The sequence below is a fragment of the Ambystoma mexicanum genome, chromosome 1p (genome assembly GCF_040938575.1).
Source record: "Ambystoma mexicanum isolate Mex_15411 chromosome 1p, UKY_AmexF1_1, whole genome shotgun sequence".
NCBI classification, from domain to species: Eukaryota; Metazoa; Chordata; class Amphibia; order Caudata; family Ambystomatidae; genus Ambystoma; species Ambystoma mexicanum.
In genome coordinates this window covers 346,246,086-346,265,447 of record NC_090921.1, presented here as the reverse complement: position 1 = coordinate 346,265,447, position 19,362 = coordinate 346,246,086, and the positions used below count along the sequence as shown (strand labels likewise).

Genomic DNA, 19,362 nt, shown 5'->3' with positions numbered 1-19,362 from the left:
CTAGCGGCTTCACAATGTGCAACGATAGTTGGTCTATGGGAGCACAGGAAGGCTTAGCCTGGAGGAGTAAGGCAAGAATATCCTCAGAACTTCCGCCTCATTGATCGCACATTGACGCACCCAATATCACCACTTTTCTGACCGTCGCAAATAGACTCAAACCGCTGGAATGTCACTCAATGATCCTACCAAACAGCAGAAGGACTGACTCAGCCTGGCCAACTGCAAAGCGTTCCTTGGACCACCCAACTTGCATCCTTGAAGAGCTGCCGTTCTACTGCATAGAGCATATGCATTCACTCATACTTGATGCCTACTTGCTGCAGGGTCCTCTGCGATCCTACATGCCTGTAATGAGCCTGATCAGCTTGCATCAATGCTCAACCCCAGGTCTGACTGCATCAGCCCAACAAGAACTGAAGTTATCCTTTTTGAGGTTAGTACTTCACCTACCACCCCTGGTACCACGTTCAGAGTGCTACTTTCTCCAGTCTGTCACATCTTCTCTGTTCATCCTTTGGGGTGGGTTTTTGTACAGTATTCTTTATTTGTTCTATGTGCAGATGGTCTGTTTAATTAAAATGCATTTATTTTCAATAGAATCTTGATTTGACAGTCTCTTTATTTACAGCATTTACGGTAGTTTGGGCGGTACCTAAGCTGAAACCCTACATATTCGGGTCACACTTCACTGTCCAAATGGACCCGAGGCTTGAGGTGGCTTATGACTATAGAGGGAGAGAACCCCTAGTTACTGCATTGGGCCATATCCATACAGTGCTTGGACATGGGCATCCAACACATACCTGGGTTGTTGCACTCCAAAGCAAATGGCCTCAATAAGTACTTTTGCCATCCAGATTCCCCCTTTCCTGTTGATTCCATGCCAAAAGCATAGTGCACTTGTGCCCTGTCGCATCAGGAGTCTGATCCACGGCGCCCACTCTACTCATGGCATAGAGCAGGTTTGAAGGCCATGAGATGCCCACTTAACAGCCGCAGAGATATCCAAGTCCCACTGTACCCAAAACTATGATGATCATATGTCGCCCATGCTGGTGGCAGGATAAATTCTAAATAAAAACTATGCCTACATTTAGGCATAATGCACGTTGCTATTTCTGATAACAACCGCCACATTCCAATTGATATCACATATGTGCCAGCTCCTGTGAGCCAGCTGAACTATGTAAGGTGATGTGCATTCTGGCCAGGCGGGTGTAACCCGCTAAATGGCAGGACAACAATCTGGAAGGCGGGCCTCCTCTTTAATCTCTTTGTGAGGGCAGGTAACACCTTCCCCCATCCAAGACAGCTGCACAGCAGGTAGCTGTCCTGGGCCTAGGAATCCAGAGAGCACACTCATTCAAAAGGAGTAGCCTCACACCAGGGTGCTCCATCTCTAAAGGTCTTTTGTTCTCAGTAAGAAGCGAAGGGATGAGATTCGGGTAGGCAGAAGGGCTCTGGTCAATGGGAGGTTTCCGCCACTATGATTCTCACTGTCCCTCTCTCTCTTTCCTGTCCCCTCCACTTCTTTGCGTATGGCATCAACAGGGCAAAGTCCACGTCATCCCAGAGCAGGGATTGGACCACTAAGGCAGTGTTCCTTTAGTCCAATCACCTGAGGACTTTTGCCTTGAAAAGAAGGGGTTTTCTAACTCTTCAGCAGATACGCACAGTTCCTGACGGATCCTTTCAGGCCTCAGATTCATTCTGAAGATCTCACTGGACATCCTTTGGGAGAGTTGCACCTTTCAGAGCCCTCAGGCTGAGGTGAAGGACTCATCCAATACAGAAGCAAGATCTGCCCCTTACAACTTCCAGGGCACATCAGGATTAACCTCTGCTGTGAAGCAGGATTTACCACTCTGCACTAGAATCTCCTGAGCTGGGAGACCAGACCTTGAATGGAAGCATCCTATCCTCGAGTCCCCTGAAAGGGTCTCACAGCAAACGGGGGACCAGACAAGCCAAAGCTCCCCATTTACCACACTAAACCGGTCGCTCCGTGTTCACATCAGAAACAAGAGGAAAGTCTCAGGCGCTGGTTGCTGCACTCCTGCACCAATCAAACATTTGCTCCTTTGACCAGCTCAACATAGCATCTTATCTCAGCCATGGCTCATCACCTGGTAGGCCCAAACCCAAATCACTGGAGAGCCATTCACCGACTCTAACTGGGGGGGTTACAACCACGGCTCGGCCCAGCTATCCCTTGAACTGCTGCCTCATTGATCACACATCGATGCACCCAAAATCCCCACTTTGACGACTGTCGCCTGCCGACTAGAACCGCTGGAGCGTCAACTCATGGACCCCTCGCAGCAGTTAAAGCCTAACTCAGCCTGACCAACTGTGAAGCGTTCCTTGGACCGTCCGACCTGCATCCTTGAAGAGCCACCATTCTACCACAAAGAGCACCCACACCTACTTGACTCCAGATTGCTGCCAGAGCCTCTGTGATCCTACGTGTCTGAACTGAGCCTGATCAGCTTGCATCGACTTTCGACTCCAGGTCGGACTGTGTCAACCAACAAAGAACTTAATCCATGTACTCTGAACTCCCCTCTTGATCCACTTGGACCCTAGAGACCGGTATAGTCACGATCACTCCCATTTTCTACCAAGATATCCTTTTTGTGTTAAGTAACCCCTAGAACCACGTTCGGAGTGCTACTTTCTCCAGTCTGTCGCATTTTCTCTGTTCTTTTGGGGTGGGTTTTTGTACAGTATTCTCTGTTCGATTTACGTGCAGATGGTATGTTTAATTAAAATGTTTATAATTGTATAGAACCTTGATTGGACAATCCCTTGAACTGAGCTACTGTGTTGTTTGGGTCATTACTGTTCACCTTCACACCTCTCAAGAGCATAGCCTTCCCTTGGCCCACATTAGGTGAAGGAGGTATATCTCTTAACTGTCCCTGTTTAACCTTCAGGATTGTGTTGTGTTTTGGTTTGTAAAAGTGTGAGGGCTGAGTGGCCATTTTATCCCTACTCATCCTTTTACCCCTGCAAAGCAGAATCCAAGTTGCCACATTAAGCTAAAGCTTCCTGAATCACAGTAGATTTGTAAGAGTGTATCTGCAGCAAGGGAACATTATGCTGAGGAATAGTGATTAGGTATCTGTTGTATTCTTATTGTATTTCTTATGGTATGTGGGCTGCGCTCCCTTCAGAGGTGGTTAGAATGTTATGATTGGAATGAGTCGGTGGAACGGGGAACGTGTGGATGAGTGTGGCAGTTTGAAAGTGATAGGTGGATGAGGAGGGAGCGCCGGGTCGTCCGCAATAAAGGGCCTCATTACACGGACGGCGGTAAGGGTTAACGGTCACCTTTAATGGCAACGGTGACCGTTAACCCTTACCGCCGTACTACGAGGTCCCTTAGCGGGTTGGTGCTTTAACGCCTGCTTTTTGCGGGCGTTAAAAACCAACCCGCTAAGGGACCTCGGAGCTAATTACGGCACCGCAAAATTGCGGTGCCGTAATTAGCGCCTTCCCCATTCCCATAGAGCCCTATGGGGCAGAAATGGGAATGGGGAAGGGCAATGGCGGAAGGGGGATTTACCGCCCCACCATCCTTGGAATGGGGCGGGAAATCCCCTTTTCGCCAAGGCGGTGCCGGTATGTTACCGGCATGAGCCATGGCGCTAATAGCGCCATGGCTCACCGCCTTCCGTGTAATGAGGCCCAAAGACTCTTTAAATTGTACCTGAGCCTCACCTGGTTACTGAAGCAGATGCAACATTTGGGGACGAGTACAGCCCGGCTGAAAAAAGAGAAAAGGAACCCACCTGTGAAGCGAGAGCGATAGCAGCTCCGGAAGGAAAAAGCTTCCTCTGTGCCGATTCACCAGTTCTACAATCAGTGAATGTGCCCATCATGCCCACAAGTTGGTACAGTGCAGCGGCAGTAAAAGGGGAGAAACACTTTACAAGGGTAAGGCTTCAGGGCATCGTGCGGCACTTTAGCAACGGAAGAAAGCCATGTTGAATAAACATTAGAGAAAAGGACCTAAAAGCCCAGGATGGTCCTATATGGAATTTGGATCGAATAAGTAAGTGGAGATGGCAAGGAGAGACTGTGACAGTTGAAGAAAGAAAGAGGAATGCTATTGAGTTGTTTGAAGAAAGGGTGGAAGGCAATGAAGTTTGAGGAGTGAAGAGCAGGGTAGTGTGTCCACAGGAATGGGTGTGGATGATGTGAATGGAAGGACGGATACATGGAGGAGTAGGATTAGGAAGCTTCCAGCATGGTCAAAGGATTATGTCATGAACTAATGAACAATCAAATTGTGGAAACCTAGTGTTACACTAGATATGCTTTATGGCCATTTCATGATCTTTCATGTTTTTGTTTTCTTACAGGTTATTTTTTCTATATAGTTTGCTTGGTCCTAATGTTGTTGTTATATAGGGGGGGGGGTTATGTTGCATTCTCATTGTATTTCTTATGTCATGTTGGGCTGCGCTCCCTTCAGAGTGCGGGTGGTTAGAATGTTATGATTGGAATGAGTCGGGGGAACAGGGAACGTGTGGGTGAGTATGGCGGTTTGAAAGTGATAGGTGGATGCGAGGGAGCGCCGGGTCGTCCGCAATAAAGACTCTTTAAATTGTACCTGAGCCTCAGCTGGTTACTGAAGCAGATGCAACAGTAACTCTGTATCACATGTGGGTATGGCCATATTTGGGGAACCACAAACTTACAAGTTCGTATCCGGCTTGGAATCTTTGAGCTTATGCGTCATTCCGCAAGCTTTTAACGCTTTATCAAGTGCAGGCCTCTGCCGATCCCAGAGAGACTTAACATAGCTTTACAGGGAGTCTTCTGATAATATGGAGTGAAGAAAAACAGCACCAGGAATAATGTAATTGAGAGCGGGTGCATGAAAGCGACTGAACAAAGTGAAGTGTTTTTCTCCTCCAGTGTTGTGGGTCTGCCGACAGCGGTTCAGGCTCTCTCAGTTGGCTCATACCAAGGGTTCTGGAAGCGTCCAATGCCGGCGAACAAGTGCAGAGTGAACAACGTATCCTCCACATACGTCCCACTGGCACAGCATCCACTGGCTTGGGGAAGCAACCACCCCTGGGTGGTTCCCAGAGCCAGGCAGGGGGATTGGTCACAGGGGGTAACTTGAAATGTGTGTGGGAGGCTAAGGCAACGCACCCCATTTGTTATTGGTTACCAGAGTTCTGCATTCAGTGGGTAGTATGGAGTCGTGTGGAATCGTTTTCAGTGAACCTGTTATCCCCTAGGAAATCAATGTCAAAAGTGTATATAATTTAGCAGAAATGTGTGATGATTTACAGTACCAACTGTCAAGTGCGTGGGGTCCTTTAAGCTATCTGAGTCTTTGGGAGGAGTCCCTTTATGCTTAGTGAGTGAATGGTTTGGGTTAATGTTTTCCTTGGTAAAATGGGTATTCATTGTGGTGAGGTCGTCAGGGTCATGATGTTATTCATAGTGTTGGGATGGCTGGATTCTCCTTTCTTCTTAGTTTTTTGACTATCGGGTGGCCGTGTAAGCAGCGGGACTTCTTTGAGCTTGTTTTATTTTTTCAAGTGGATGGCATTTTTATTTCTAAGCAGTGTTGTGATATTTCTAAGCACTGCTGTGAGCAGTAATGGCTTAACTGCAACTATATATCAGATTCTGGTGTATAAACATATACTGTTTAAAATGAAGTGGCCCTCAGCCACTTCATTGAAAAGCAATAGATCTGTCCTTGCATCTGTTCCTTGTACTGAAGTCCTGTTAACAAGCATTGGTAAAGCACGCCATTTTGGTTTTTGTATAGGCATCAGGTAGGTATTTGCCAGGCACTGTCATGATATGGCCAGGTATGAAAACAATATGCCAGCTGTTGCTGTTTTATGGCCAGGTGGTAATGTAATAAAAAAAAATGGGGGTGCCTGATTCTAACAACTGGTCCTTCAGGCTGTAATTAGAAGAACAATACACAATGGACCAGTGGAAGAGAGGGGTGATCTCTAATTATTCTGTGTTGTCTTTTTATAAATACCAACCAACAATTCTTATCACTTATTCAATGAATTCAATTTAATTATAACAAAAGCATTTTCAAATACATAAAAAATACATTTTTACATTCATTACCAGTATCCTGTACCAATTCCAGGGCTGGTTACAAGACACCAAAGCTCACCTTGCCAGTCTACTACCATTCATTCACTTTCATTCTCCATCACAATCATACTCTCTATCTCATCTCTCGCTATCCCTTTTATTTAGAAGCTGCTGTTGTACTGTTGTCATTGCTTAGTTTGTTTAGATCTGTTGCTCAATAAACCAATCTGTGTGGAATTTAATGCAACAGAGTTTAAACGTCTACACGTGTTTCGGTTGTCTCTGGACCTCTATTCTGGTCCCTCAATGCAGCAACCTTCTTCAGGACAGAAGAGACAGAAATCTCTGTATGTCCTGTCTCTTTTGGTAGGGGGAGCCATGATACCTCCACTTTTTACTTGGCAAAGGCGGTTCGGATACAAGGATTAATCCACATTTCTACACAGGTCCTAAATGCCCCAAAATGGTCCGACGTCAACACCTGCAGTGATACATGCTCGATTTTCAACGTCTGTCGTTTTTAATAAGTATAACTCACACTGGGCGTTTACTTTTGTCTTCACAGGTGAGTGTCTATCTTCACCATAATATAGTGTTCAATCACTTCGGATCTTGATCGTCTGAGTTGCTCACTTAGACGATGTGTGAGTTTAAGCATATATATTTTCCCAATCTTTGCTGAATCACATCGGAAGACCTGAGACAGCCTTTTCTCTGCTATTGCTTCTCGTTTCTGCTTTCGCATTCAAATGATTAAGTTTAATGTTGGCAATGTTTCAGCAATTCCTGGAAAATGACGACCCCATGCATCCTCAAAATCCACACTGTTGGCTTTGCTTATGCTTGTTTTTATCATTCCTCTCTCTGCAAATTGTGTGCTTAGGAGGTGGGTTCAGTCTGAAATTGTTTTTGGACAATCTGCTTAGAATTAGTAGATGGTTATCAAGAACTTTGAGTCGGGAATGTTTAACTGAAAATATAATGGGCCAATTCTCACATATGTTTAGGGTTAATTTGTAATCCAGCATTAATGCTCCCAGCCATACTGTCAAAGGTTTTTAGGGGCATGCAACTATGATATATGTTATAGGTAATCCGCTTTTTACCTATGGCGGGAATAATGGGAGACAGGGGAACCACACGTTCCATTATTAGACTGTATAGGCAGATTGCCTTAGACCTTCCCCCCGCCCCAAGGTAGAGACAGTGCTGCATATAATGAAAAGGCCCATCCACCCACATCAGAGAAAGATATATTGTAGGCAATGTGAGCAAGGTGGTGCCATTATTCCCAAAACCAAGAGAAATCCCTGGAGAAGCCCTATCCAAAAGCGAAGGCTGTACATCCATGACACTAGCAAGAGATTGGTTAACATCTTTGGCGTGCTTGGTCACATCCAGTCATGGGGGAGTCAGGGATTGTTGCACGAAAGCAGCATAGAACCTTACTTGTAGCCAAACAGAAATCACACAGCCATCTAGCCAGCACCAACCACAATGCTAACCTGGAAATGGACCCGCATGTCAGAGCCCTCATTATATTAATATCCGTTATGGTACAAAAGGAGGCACAGAGACACCGGACTGTGTTGATCACAGTGGGTAGTGCTATAGCGAGGAGAAGAGAACCTATGCTCGCCCAGTTAAGCAGGCCAAATAAAGGAGGTTTTGAAGAGGAAACCCTGTGTTGGCCAAGACAAAACGGGGTCCAGCAGTAGGGAGTGGTATGGGGAATTGGTTCAGCCAGTGGAGCAGAATTTAGGATAAGCCAGATTAAGTGGAGAGAGGTATGCCCAGATACTGGAAGGGGCTACACCCTAAGATTCCTGATAAACAGAGAGTAAACATATCTGGGTGCTACATCCAAGAACCTGGAAGTAGTAGTAAGGTCACTAAAGAAATTATGCTGAAGTCCAGACTCTGGCATGAGTAGCAAGCTGACTCGTCCAAAAAAGAGGGTTGTTAATGCTTGAAACCCCAGGTAGGGTGGAGTGGCAGGAGCGTGTTATGATGTCATCTCTAATGTTATGATTTCGTCCTTATGTTTTTATTCTCACTGTTCAGGAGTTCTGCATTTGTTCCTAAACCCATTGCAAACAGGTATTACCTGCTTATGTACATTGTTAGATCACAGTGTTCTGTGATTTCAGGGATTCAGTGAAATGGAGTTGTTGTTGCTCAATTTTCCAGGGAGTTAGAAGCGATCCTGGAAGGGAGAACCACAGTCAGGCTTGTACTCCTGAATACCTTTCTTAACTGGACTTCTTGTGCCTGACGACATCATTGGAATCCTGTTACTTCACAATAGAGGGCGGGGACACATCTTACTGGCAAGTACCCAGTATGGGAGAATACTTACTAGTCTTGTTTACCAGGAAACCACTATTACTTGACCACATAGCAATTTTGAAGCCATCAGCTCACTTTTTCACACAATACCCAGATACAGACCCAGATCACTCCAAGCATCAGAAGTCAGTCAGGACAAGGACACCAGCATTAAAGTATGTGTAGTATCTTGGAGTGGCATTAACTTAGGGCAGGAACCACTCCAGATCCAGGTATGTAGAAAAGGTAAGCTTGCTTTATTGTTACAGTTGCAGGTAGGAAGATAAGTAAGGAGAGTAGGTAAATAGCGTCTACTCCCTCTGGCTCTCTCTCTGCCTCTCACTAACCGTCATCCATGGAACTCCCCTGAACCACATTCCAAGCTCCACTTCACTCACACAGACACACAAAGCTCATCCTGCCAGGTCCAGGTGCTAGGTTATAACACATCTCCTTCCACAAAATAAAAAAAAAAACACTCCACATGTGCACAAGGATACTAACATACCAAGGAACTAAAACTCTTGTCCCCAGACTCTGCAGTGCGAGCAACCACTCTATCTAACACATCCACCCAGCACATACATATTTGTATTAACTGAACAAATATTTTAACGTGGGATGTACTACACTAGCAGAAATGCTGATGAACAGGCACCATTCTGAAAGTGTGCACCAATCTCAGTTAAAAACATCCCACCAACTCTTACTAACATAATTTAAGAAAAGATGCTTAGGATGGAATGGGAGCAGAATGAGCCGGCGGTTGGAGAAGGAGGAGGTCTCATACAGATGCCGCTCTGTTCATATCCCCTAATATATATATATATATATATATATATATATATATATATAGTAACTTCATAAAATAACTATAAAACCCATCTCTGTGTTGTGAGATACTTCACTTGGCGATGAGGATCCTCGGTCAGCCGTGTGCCAACAGAGACCAAGGATCGAGGAAGCAGCACCAGAACAACCTGATCAGCACAGTACAGTGCAAGAGCTTCCAGTGACTACGAAGAACTACGGTGACAAAAGGTAAAGAAAAAAAAAATATATATATATATGAATAAGGACTTACAATTGTATTTCTGGTTGCGACGGACCGCGGTCGCCTCTTATGAAAGTAAACTGCGAGCCGCTTTAGAGTAAAGAACCCTAGGAAACGTCATTCACGTCGTTTACGTGCCGCCATTTTGTGTAATAAGTGTCTCCAGGGCAACCACAACAGCGATAACGGCAGAGACAGTGCAATACACGAGTGCAGGCCTGTAACCTGTCAATCAGGCACACAGAAGTCAGGCACAAGAAGTCAATGAGGATTAACAGTGAGGATTGATCTCCTCTTCCCAGTTTGTTTTTTAAAAATAAAGAGAAAATTATTTGTGCATGCTATTTCTATTACTTAAAACCTGAAATAAGAAAAGAAAAAAAAGGGAGAACCCATGAATGCTTGATGAATGACGACACAATACAACATCACAACATATAAACAGGAACAGGAGAAAAGCATACTGATGCTAGATGAGTATAATTATTGAGCAGCAATACCAATAAGCTGACAAAAGACACAAACTGTCAGCACATTCAGTAACAATAGAAAGATTGAGTTGAGTGGAGCAGGAAACCACACTTTTATAAGAAACTTGTCTATGCATAGTGTTCCACCACCAGATATGTTCCTGCCGGAAGCAGGTGAACCAATCCTACCTTGGAAGAGGTGGTTGAAGTTGTTCGAACACTATGCTACGGTAGTGTGTAGCACGAACTATAATGCAGAAAGAAAAAAATCACTGCTGCTACATTGGGCCCAGCCGGCCAGGAGAATATATGCTGTTGAGTCAACGGAAAAGGATGCAGAGAAGATAGCGATGGAAGTATTCAGAGATGGTATAGGATGTGTTAAAGGCATTACACACAGCATCCAACTTAAAGAAAGATGCAAGCCAGTTGCTCAGAAGTTGAGAAGTGTTCCCTTGGCTATGAGAGAAGAGGTTAAAAAAGAACTAAAAAAGTTAGAACAAGGGGTCTTACAGAAAACTGATGCTGCAGAATGGGTCTTGCCACTTGTAATCGTGAGGAAGAGTTCTGGAAAAGTCAGGGTGTGCATTGATCTAAGGGAGTTGAACAATGTATTATTCCAGAGAGACATCCCTTACCGAACATCCAAGAACTGCTTTCAACCATGGGATCGCTTAAAGTATTTTCAACGTTAGACCTTACCTCTGCCTACCATCAAGTGCAATTACATAAAGATTCAAGACATCTGACCGCATTTATCACACCAGAGGGATTGTATCAGTACCGAAGGATGCCTTTTGGAATCATCTAGGCAGCCTCAATATTTCAGAAAATGATGCATCGCATATTTGATGGAGATGAAGGTGTGATCTTTTTCCAAGCAAGGAAAAATAGAAGATCATTAGGAAAGAAATTGAGTACTTGGGTCACGTCATATCCAAGGATGGCATTGCATCTAGACCAGAATTAATGTCTGCTATAGAAGAGATGGCCACTCCAAACAGAGAACAGCCGAGGACATTTTTGGGCATGGCCGAATATTACTGGAAGTATGTGAGAACATTTTCAGATCACACAGCAGTGTTGAGAGATCTTACAAAATGAACAGGAAGTTTGACTGGAATGAAGAGTGTGAGAAAGAATTCAAGTACATCAAAAATGCTTTAGGAATGGCACCGCCCCTGAAGAACTATGTGCGAGGATGACGTACAATGATCACGACTGATGCGAGCAATGTTAGGTTGGGGGCAGTGTTGACACAAGTACATGAAGGAAAGGAACATATCATGGCATTTGCCTCACGTTTACCAAAAGGAGCAGAGAAAGCATACACTACTATAGAAAAGGAAGCACTGGCTATTGTGTGGGCAGTTGATGAATTCAGAAGTTTCCTATGGGGAACAAGATTTTGAATTACACACTGACCATAAACCACTAGTGGAAGTATTAATGACTAAAGGATTAGATAGTGTCAGGAAGAATAAGGAGATGGGTTTCCAGGATGCAAGAATTTGATCTAGTAATGAAGTATATTTTTTATTTATTTTTTTATTTTATTGAATCAATTAGTTACCAAAGAAAACTTTAAATGCATTGTGGAGATAAAAGAAAAGAATTGAAAAAAAGGAAGAAAAGGAAGAAGAAGAAAAAAAAAAAAAAAAGTATATATTCCCGGGGTAACGAAATTATGCTGCAGATTGTTTCTCAAGGTTGACAAATCTTCAAGAATAGGGTGCAGAAGTAGAAGAACAACAAGAGATGATATGTGCGCTTCAAGATGCAGCTATCTCCAGAGAGGAATGGGCAGAAGAGATGAAAAAGGATGCCAAAATGATGTTTGTAATGGAAAATATCAATAGAAGAATGGTTCCAATGAAAAAGGTTCAAGAAGCTGAAGGTGAAGGATTTTGGAGTGTTAGGGATGAACTGAACTGTCAGAATGATTATTTACTAAGAGGAGACAAGTTGATTCCATCTGTTGGCATCAGAGAGAACATTATACAGTTGGGACACGCAGGACATCAGGGAATCTCCAAAACAAAGAACAGAATAAGAAACACATATTGGTGGCCTGGTTGTGATGTACAAATTGAAAGGAGCATCAGGAATTGTATCCTTTGCAACAGGTCCGACAAAAGTTGTGTGGCTGAGAAGTATCCCATGGTAATGACTGATGTACCGGATAGACCATGGAAGAAATTGGGTATAGATATTTTAGGTCCGGTGTGGAGTGATGGGTATCAGACATTTTGTGTTGTGGTAATTGATATGCTGACAAGGTGGGCGGAGGTCAAGATGTTGTTAAGTGTTACAACCAAGAGTATTATTGATTTTTTGGAAGAAGTTTGTGGTCATGAGGGTTATCCAGAGGGGATATTGACTGATAATAGTTCTCAATTTAAGTCCAAGGAGATGGAGGAGTATTTAAGAGGGAAGTCTATTACACATACAACCAGTGCTATTTATCACCCCCAGACAAATGGTATTGTTGAGAGAAGCGATTAGATCGGCTTGGGCAAATGGAAAGAATTGGAAGGAAGTGGTGAGAATGACTGTCATTGCACATAGGTGTACTCCGCACAGTACGACAGGAGTGTCACCTTTTGAGTTGATTAGATGCAGAATAGCTAACACTAAATTATTTCCAGGGTGGATGAGTGATGTGCTAGGTATGGAAGTGTTGGTAAGTGAGGCTGAAGCAAAGATTAGGAAGAAACAACTTATTAATAAAACATGGCATGACAACAGCAGATTCAGAGTTAGTAAGGGTCCATATGTAGGCTGTTGTGTAAGGATTACATTACCAGAGGCGCTGAGGATGAATGGCAGCAAATGGTCAAAACCCATTAAAGTGATTGAAGTTTTCAAACATGCTGTGAGAACTTGTGATGGGAGAGTGTGGAATAACAGTCGTGATGCTTATGTCTAGTGATAGTAAAGATAAAAGGGATGATGAGGAAGTAGATGTAGATAAGAATATGAGGAGTCAAAGATTGTCCTTATCAAATTCAACACATATACCGAGTGTGGTGCTGGCTCCGACATCGCGATTTGGAAGGAGTTATCGGAGACTAGTTCACTTGATGGATTTTGGATAGTGAGGAAGGTCTTGTGGAAGAAGAGGGATGTGTAGTATTCCGTACTACAGCTGGTGTCCCTGGTGTCCATGAAGAGGATTCCAGAATGGGAATGCGTAGGATGGAATGGGAGAAGAGTGAGCCGGCGGTTGGAGAAGGAGGAGGTCTCATACAGATGCAGCTCTGTTCATATCCCCTAATTGATATATATATATATATATATATATATCAAACACATTTTAACGTGGGATGTACTACACTAGCAGAAATGGTGGTGAACAGGCACCATTCTCAAAGTGTGCACCAATCTCAGTTAAAAATATCCCACCAACTCTTACTAACATAATTTAAGAAAAGCCATCATTTAAGAATATACTGTAGTATACTTTAGTATTTGCCATTTCACGGCCGAATGGAAGAATTCTAGTGATGTTGCCTCGTAAATTTTATTATTATTGTACTGAATGAACGTCAAGAGCAGTGCTGTGGATGCACGGTGCCGGTTTTGTTTTCGGAATTCACACTGTTTGGGTTCTATGGACACCATTGAAGAGATGTAAAGCTTATCTAGTGAATAAAATTCCTAGAAGAATGCGAACTTCAAGTTGATTGTGGTGTATTACCGAGACGTTTTATTATTCAAAAGGTTAAAAGATAGTTCCGGGACTTTTTTTTTATTGTCCCTACGGTTCGGCCATGTGTTTTTAAGCATAAATCGGTTGATCGTAGAAAACTTTCCTATGGACCTTACCCGACTTTTCGTCCATTAACGCACTCGAAATCAGCCGCCATTTTCTGATAATCCTATCATTTCCCCCCATCGACCTGGCTCACCTGCTTTTGCGGCACTAAATCAAATCCCCCGCCCCTGAGCCTGACATCAGCAGACGCGTACTGCCCATTTCCCAACGCCAAAGCACGTTTCATGTCAACAATCGCTGCGCCTCAGCTAATGAAGTGTCGCCATGGAAAGGGCAGGACGCCTCTTTCCTCAATAAGTATAAACACACCGTTTCACAACACACAGCAGGAGATTTTCGATTCCATTACTCTCTCTGTGTTACTTTGAGTATTCTGTGACTCGTTTCTGTGCTCTGGTCAGCTACCTTCGCCGCTTCTAGGCCTTGTGAACACCTGTACCATCTCTGTAAATTATTTTACTTTCTTTACCACACAATGGCTACAATAATGCCGTATATGTACGAGCCCGAGTACACCGAGGAAGAACTACTGGAAAGGCAAGCACGCGAAAACGATGGGGATTCGGACGGCAGTTGGGAGGACCAGTCAACGGATGAAGAGCCTGGACCATGTCGCATGGACGGCGTCTCCACCTGGTGCACGTGCAATCGGTGCGAGCTAATGCCAACTGAGGAGAACTGCTGCTGCCGTGAAAATTCCGGGTGCTTGGCCTAGATTTCGGAAGGCGAGCCAAGTCCGCAATGCATCACCGAGCTGCCCGAGTTCAGGGAAGCCTGCCTCTCACGGACCGTGTTGAGGATGATGATGGTGCTTATGCACGAACTTTGCGGCACTGTTCGTCCGCGTAATCCGAGTAACGAGTAAGTATACTCTGGTTGTGATGTCAGTGATGCCACTACTATTTCATGGTCGTCTCCCACATAAAAAATTACATCTACATATCATTCGAATGCATGTAAATTGGTTCCATATTGTGCATTTTCTAGATAGAATTTTTTTCAAAGCAGAATGACATTTTTTACCTGAATCGACAGTGAAAGTTTTGTCATTTTAATACAGTTTGCATCTTTCATTTTCACAGGTGGTACAGGCTGGTGGCCTATCGTTGCTTCACTTGGTGGCTTCACGGGAGGCTCGGACACCACGTTCGGAGAGTAATACCTGCCTGTGCGGTACTTGCCATTAGACAACATTTCCCCAGCGACAGTGGACAATACCGCAGATTTTCCCTGGATGTGCTGCAACCGGAACTTTACAATGTGTAATGTTTATTATTTATGTTCAATTGAAATTAAGATCCAAAATAAAACCCAACATATATTTTAACAATGGTTGTTTTGATTTTTTAAATGAATCTAGTGTGTCTCCATTGAATAGTCTTCCTGTGCCTTGTCTTGTCACACCACATGTCTCCGGCCAGCATCCTCCCTCACGCTGGCCACCCACCTTCAATCCACATAACCGTTGAACCCATATGCAGCAGACATACATATGTTATTTTGCGGGTTGGCATCAAGCCTCCCGGCCTTGCCTCCTCCCACAAAAATACTTACCACACCACTTTGTTCAAGCGTTGGCAATAAAAGGCCGTTGGATTTTATTGATACAAAACATGGTTATAGGTAAATAATCAATATGGTTGATCATAATAAATCATCCTTTTGGGCACCGGGTACAGAGATGACCCCCTCTGGCCCGTGCCGCCTTGCCACCACAGGCCAGCCTGCTGCTGACTAACTGCCTAGGCATCCAGGGTCTCCAGGGTGAACTGCACCCATATATTCTCCTGGGAGGGTGAGGTATTTATAAACTCATCCCCCTGCCTTCCATGTACTAGATCCTGCAGCCTGCCTCTTACATGCAGTTAGATGGCCTCTCCTTGGTGAGGCCCTGCGGCAAACGAGTCTTGTCTGCACGACCACCGCCCCAATCCACCCCCCGCCCTATCAAAGGCAGTTCGCACCGGGGTACTTGTGCTGGCAAGTGGAGCTGTCAGGGAGCGATAAAGGCCAAGAGGTGCCAAAGACCATGTACACTTCAAAGAGGTCTATAGAGCATGGGTTGTTGTTCCCATGTCTACCTCCAGACCCCGTGTCTCCTGCCAAGCATCCCCCCCACGCTGGACGGCCCCCTGCAATCCACATAAGAGTGTCTCCATTCACGAGTCTTCCTGTGTCTTGTCTGCACGACCACCGCCCCAATCCACCCCCCGCCCTATCAAAGGCAGTTCGCACCGGGGTACTTGTGCTGGCAAGTGGAGCTGTCAGGGAGCGATAAAGGCCAAGAGGTGCCAAAGACCATGTACACTTCAAAGAGGTCTATAGAGCATGGGTTGTTGTTCCCATGTCTACCTCCAGACCCCGTGTCTCCTGCCAAGCATCCCCCCTCACGCTGGACGCCCCCCTGCAAACCGCATAATGCCACGACATATACATGTCATTCATTCACAAACACACCCCTGTTTTGAATTCTTTATAACCCACTTCATATTTCTAATGAGAACTTCTTTGCGCTTTGCTAGTCAACCCGTGAAGGTGCTGGTTATCTGCTCCTCGTCTCTGTGAACTTCCGTGACCACTTCGAGGAAACTCGTCAGTTTGCAACCTGTGAACTGCTCCCTGTTCTACGACAAGAAACTACTCTGATCCCTGCATCTAACTGTTTGTTCGTCAAGGTAAGGCCATGTACCATAATCATTTTGCATCCAATTTCTTTTCGTTCAAGACAGTACATGCAAGGAACTAGTCACATGTTCTGAGTTTAGTCAAATTATTTTTCTATTTTTTTAAAGTTATTCAAATACTTATCCGCATGTGAATAACGTGTATAGTTCCAAGAACCAAAACGACCCTTGCATTGAACCTTTTATGTGTCATTTAATTTTTTAACACATTGGTATTCATATAGAATTGTTGATCTTAACTTTTCAGAACTTTCCACAATGCCTGCCTGTTCCATTGGCAGTTGCCCTTCGAAGACCCATAAAAAATCTGAAGGTACTATAATGCATGTTTTCCCTAAGACAATAGATCAGATAAGAGAATGGGTCCGATATTGCGGATATCCACCGTCTGAGCTTGAAAGTAGAGTCCTAGAAGTCTTTGCGGACAAGAGGGGTGATCGATACCGCATCTGCAGCAGGCACTTTAGCTCAGACATGTACTCCACATCATTGCTAATAAAGAAGAACACACCGCGAGTGAAGCGAAAATTGCTCTCAACCACTATTCCCACTCTATTCGTCCACATCCCTCCACTGGTGAGTCAAGTTTACGTATTTATCTCTCGGCCTTGCGGTAGTGTGTAGCATTAGCTAACAATAATTTCCCCATTTATGTATCCACTCAATATGAAGGCGGAAGATTCTCCATCCGTGTCGTTATTGAAGTCATCAGCCACTTCAAGCGCCTATCGGGTAATCTTACTTAGCTATTCTGCCACTGACTTGTTTTAGGCATGTAAATCAATAGTTTTAATTTATCGTGTAATTATTTTACCTAATGGTACACCCTTGTACTCGTCCTCTAGTCTTTGTTTTCAGTTATAATTATTGTTATCCAAAATAATGCAAGTACTGTCTTTCAGGGAGATGCTGAGGAGTCCAACGCATTGACGACAACCGTTGATGTCACTCGGATGCTCGAAGTACGTTTCCGGACAGTTCCATCGATGGAGATCATCAGATCTTGCATTCTTGTAGTGTGATTGTTACACACAATGTTTCTTTCGTTTTTAGCCATTGATATGTCCTTCTGTCGTCGCCCTCCTATGTGTCTTCTTTTTTCAATATTGTGTTCATTACTAATGAAAGTCCTATGTTTCAGGGAGTCGATGGAGCATTAGTCCAAGAAGAAGGGGGAGCATGCAGTTACGGGTCGGCGCAACAGCTTGCAGAAGTGTGCACCGCAGTTACATCGTCCCTTGATGTTCTTATGCATTTCGAGGTATGGATACTGACAGTTCGATCAAGCGAAATCATATGACGTGATTACATCCGCTATACTTCCTTCTTTATTAACGCAAGTACTATGTTTCAGGGAGATGACGGAGCTTCTTCTACAAGAACATCACCCCTAGTAGTTGATGCAGATCTCTGGGTGGTGACACTTCCAACGATCGAGCAAATCGAATCATATTTAGATATCCATTATTTATTTTAGACAACTGATCATTTGTGCAGGTCTATTTAGATGAGCCGTTGACGCCTGCACAAAGTTTATGTTCTTTTTAACAAAATAGAAAACCATACTAATGCAATTACTGTGTTTCAGGGAGTTACTGAAGCATCATCTTCAATAATATCATCAATGGAAGTCTATGAGGAGCCCGAGGTATGGATCTTGACAGTTCCATCTAACTAGATCAACAATGCGTGAATAATTGTCGTTTGAATGTTCTACACAAAGCGTTCATTCGTGTTTTGCTATTGAGATGTACGTGGGTATTGGTCCCCAAGTACATTTTGTGTTTTCAATATTATTATACATACTAATGAAAGTTCTATGTTTCAGGGAGTCGATGGAGCGTCAGTGCGTGATGGATGTGCTTATCATGAAAATATAGTCGTTGCAGTGCAAGAGGAAGTGGAGACATGCACACACGAGTCAGAGCAACAGCGTCCTGATGTTGAAGTTCGAGGCAAGAAAGTTTCAAAGAAAAGAAAGCAAAAGAAGGTTAGTGTCCTGGTCACTATATTATGTTGTTTTTCACTGTTAATAGTTCAATACTGTAAGTTGTGTTTAAACTGAACATCCCTTTTCCAATCTGTCCTCTAGTTGCGAGTGGGTGTACGAACTAGATCTACACAGACAGTGAAGCGAACGAGAGATGTTGCTTGTCAAACCATTTGGCAGGGACTTGAGACTGGAGATGCATCATGCCAATGGGAAGAATATGAAGTGATTGACAACGGAGCTATACCACCGCCAGCCATTGATAGGGAATGTCCTCATGGTAGTTCGGATGCAGTCGGAGATCAATTCACAGAATCCACACCCGCAAAAACTAAGACCGCGAGAAAGTTGAAGAAATTGTTTTATTCACCCATCGCCGGAGAAGGAACAGATGTTGCCATGGAAGAGAATGAAGTGGACGACAATGAAACACCATCAATATCACTGAACATAGCGGAAGACAATATCAGAGATTCTACCTTTCATGTGAGTGACATGTCCTCAACGTTACAGGCCGAACCAGCTGGGTTGCAGAGTGACAGTATAAGGAAAGAAGCCAAATTCATTGTATTCGATAGTTGTTTGATTGATATTATTATTCGGATGAAATGTGGGCATTCGGTTGGTGGGGAAGTATGTGGGGAGCCATTGATTAACGTGACTCGTGCAATTCGAGGCACTAACCTTAAAATACATGCCACCTGTACAAAATATCTGCACAACCCATGCTGGGGCAACTGCCAGCAGGCAATCTACTTTGTGCAGCGGCCGCACTTTTTAGTGGTTCAAGTTTTAAAAAGTTAGTCTTTCTTTCAGTTTGTGGGAATCCATTTCATTGCGAAAACTCAGTTCTACAAATACCAAACCGATTATCTATTTCCAGCCATTGGCGAAGCTTGGAGAATGGAAAAAATGTCTATTGATAGTACATTCGCGGGCAAACGGTTCAGGCTAGCCGGTGATGGACA

The 19,362-nt window shown here is 44.0% G+C and overlaps 1 protein-coding gene across 3 annotated transcripts in view; it reads right to left on the bottom strand.

The window, feature by feature from the left end:
- Positions 1–9,574, bottom strand: part of LOC138570037 (cocaine- and amphetamine-regulated transcript protein-like) — a 155,711-nt gene extending 146,137 nt beyond the window's left edge. For all 3 annotated transcript variants that reach the window (XR_011303390.1, XR_011303391.1, XR_011303388.1), the window contains exon 1: positions 9,503–9,574. The gene's annotated coding sequence lies outside the window, so the exon portion shown is untranslated. The remainder of the gene's footprint in view (positions 1–9,502) is intronic.
- Positions 9,575–19,362: the final 9,788 nt, after the last annotated feature.